General features: G+C 45.7%; 1 non-coding gene across 1 annotated transcript; it reads right to left on the bottom strand.

Annotated features, from left to right (window-relative positions):
* Window positions 1-567: 567 nt before the first annotated feature.
* TRNAL-CAA (transfer RNA leucine (anticodon CAA)) lies at window positions 568-677 on the bottom strand. The gene is made up of 2 exons: window positions 640-677; window positions 568-613 (listed from the first exon to the last, which is right to left on the bottom strand). It is a non-coding gene; the product is annotated as a tRNA-Leu (tRNA).
* Window positions 678-3,209: the final 2,532 nt, after the last annotated feature.

Below are 3,209 nucleotides of genomic sequence, written 5' to 3'. Positions count from 1 at the left end.
CTTGTGTATTAGTGACTTGATCCCAGGTTTAGAAGTCTAACCAACTTGGGATCTCTACCCCCGACTGCTGCTATCGGGCTCCCCTGGTGCTCCTGAAGGAGGCATCCAGCCCTGCCTGCTGCCGGTATGTTAAGGAAGGAACTCAGAGACAGGCGGAAGCAGCGAGATGTGGACCCGCAGAGGGGTCCATCTAGAGCCAGGGAGAGGGCCCCCTGAGACTGAGCAGAGAGGTACATGAGGAGACAGAAGCAAAGAACGCCCTACACGTTGGGCGTGTATATATATTTTTTTTACATTGTTCATAAAGACTTCTCCTTTTTACCTATATTAAATAATGAGGCTAAAGAAAATACACCTCCTACATATCTCGCTCGGATCCCACTGCCTTCCAACCTGAAGGGCCTACTACGAACCGGATTTAGCTCCGCCTCCTAAAAACGCGTTCTTTATCACATACAGACAGCTGTACTTTTAGTGAGGTCGCAGTGGTCGTTTACTTCATGTACAGAGTTAAAGGTCGTAATCTGCTCGGATTATAATTAAAATAGGTATAACTAAAAGCAATTATGTCAGAAGTGGGATTTGAACCCACGCCTCCAATCGGAGACCAGAACACCCAGCTGGTGGGAAGAGTCAGTCCTTGAGTCTGGCGCCTTAGACCGCTCGGCCATCCTGAGTGGTGTTGGGACAATGCTCTGGAGGCTGGTTGTGACGTCATGCTACAGTAAGAGTTCACAACGCGCCCCTTATCTGACACTTATCACAACGGGCTCTGTGGCACAGGTGTCCCTAACAAACATCAGATGGGCGAGAAGTGCATGAAAAGGCAAAATGTTTAACAACAGACACCAGCAACACAACCTTCTACATCATAAACCCACCGCAAGGCTTGTACAACCCACACCAGGGCTAACTTATTGCACATGCATTTATAATCAATGCTTTATCCGAGCACCAGCTAGAAACGTCATTGTCTCACGTAACGTACCCAACTCTAAACGTGCTTCTGGGGCGGATGTCAGACACTAAAGGCCACAGAACCGAAGGCTGCAACTGAATTGGCCAAAACTGCCCTTACTAATCCAGTACGCCACACCAGACGCTGAAGTTTAACGTCTGGCACAGACACCAGGAATGTAATATCATTTCACAGACATCATCGCTGAGATATTACAGCACAGACATCTGGAACCCAGGCATTTTGGAATAGACATCTGGCACTAACGTCACAATAAGGGCACTGCCACTGGCGTGTGCCACTTGAGACATGTATGCCACATACAACGACACTTGCTGGAGACAGCTAGGTTTAAATGTCTCAGGTCAGACATCGGAAGCTGATTTGATAGAACAGCCATCAGCAATGCCAGATTCTCCACCTGACATTCACAATTGAGAAGTCTGGAACAGACATCAGGTATCAACTCTCCCCAACCCACATCTGAAGGGACCTTGCCCAGAATGGCCATCAGCAGTGAGAGGTTTTCCATCAGACATCAGGCATCAAATGTCTCAGTAAAGACATCAGCTATGGCGTCTGCCACGAAAGCCACTAGCAATCCTTTCATGGCCAGACACCCGCAATGGAGCATGCTAGAAGAGCCTTGTTGATTTCAACATCTCAGAGCAGACGTGCAGCACAGATCCTGAGCAACCATTGGGTACTGTATTGCATTGCAACATTTATATAGCACTTATTACCCCTATGTAGGAGCTGATGCACTTGCCTACATTGGTAGTCGCTACACCTTGTAAGGTGTTTGGTTGGAAGTGTTTGTTTTGATCCTGTGTGGGAAGCGTTTCCATGTGTGTGATGACCCCGGAGGTGCGATTATCGTGTTATGGGACGCAGTGCTGAGCATTGTGATGGATGAAGAAGTGTGAGAGGCAGGCACTCAGGTTATGGTTTTCAGTAAACTGTCCGCTTTGAGCAGCTCTACAGGTCGCTCTACGGCACCTCTTGTGCTCACAGTCCACTTAGCTGTTTACTGTACTGGGCTGTCCGTTCTGAGATATTTTGTTTATGTTTATGATCCTGAGCAGGCGTAGGTGAAAGGGAGAAGTGGTGGAGAGATCTGCTGGGATGAACTCTGTTAATGCCATCCCAGATCTGACTGCCGTTGTGAGATGCCAAGAAGTGACAGGGGTGCTGCTAGTCAGGACGTGCAGTGTTGGACTATATTAGAGTCCTCCGTTGGCCAGAGGTATGTGGTAAATCTCTTCAGTTATTGGGCATGTATTCTGTTAGTGATGGGTGGGTTGCTGTTGACTGGTATAGTACTAGGTGATGGACCATCAGCTGTTTTGTCTTATGTGAGAGTGTCAGGCAGTAAAAGGGAATAATTAAGCAGGATGCATGAACTAAAACCACCTCTCTGACTGCTGAGTGTATGGCATTCTTTTTAGTGTGGGTTACACTTTGTATAGTAATAGCATTATATAGCCCTTACTACACCTGATGACACACTGTTGTGCTTTTATGCTGTGCAACACACTGCTCCAGGTCCAGGGGTTAGTGTTGTTTTTTTGTTGTTGTTGTTTATTTAGTAGTTATTGTTGCTTATTGGAATTTGTTTTGTGCTCTACATAAACCATTCCATGCCTTTATCCGTGCTTCTATGCTGTAGACTACATTAGTGAGAATTAGATGTGATCTTAAGTGGGAGAAGGGGATGTGTGGGTGCCATGCATTGGTTGGTGGTATTGGTAAATAAGCTACAGGAGAGAGGGTATTGCTAGGGTGCAGATTTGATAGGCATGACTATTAAATGCGAGGTTTTGATCTTTGAAATAACTGTGGGCAGTTTGAAGAAAAACAGTAGTAAGGTTTAAGGCAAAAACGCATGTGATTTGGAGACGACTGTTCTCTGAGAGCACAGGCATGCAAAGGATGGAAACAAAGGAGAGAGTCATTTGAAAGCAGAGGAGAGTTGATAGTTGAAACTTTAAAGTGCAAGTCAGGCATACTGGGTTTTAAGAATATTGTAGAGGCCTTTGAGACAGGGTGCAAACCTGTAGGACAGGATGTGAGCCTGTAGGATAGTATGCAAGCCTGTTGGAAGAAAAAACATTATTTGCATGTGTTGCAATATCATTGCAGGCCATGAGATCAACACTATCAATGACACCACTATCACCCGGGGGTAAATAGTATTAAAATAAATATCGTTTTATTTTCACAATTCCAACCATTCACATTAAACATTGTT

The sequence above is a fragment of the Lissotriton helveticus genome, chromosome 5_1 (genome assembly GCF_964261635.1).
Source record: "Lissotriton helveticus chromosome 5_1, aLisHel1.1, whole genome shotgun sequence".
Classification (NCBI taxonomy): domain Eukaryota; kingdom Metazoa; phylum Chordata; class Amphibia; order Caudata; family Salamandridae; genus Lissotriton; species Lissotriton helveticus.
Note: the sequence above shows the minus strand (reverse complement) of the source record. Positions and strands in the feature narration are given on the sequence as shown.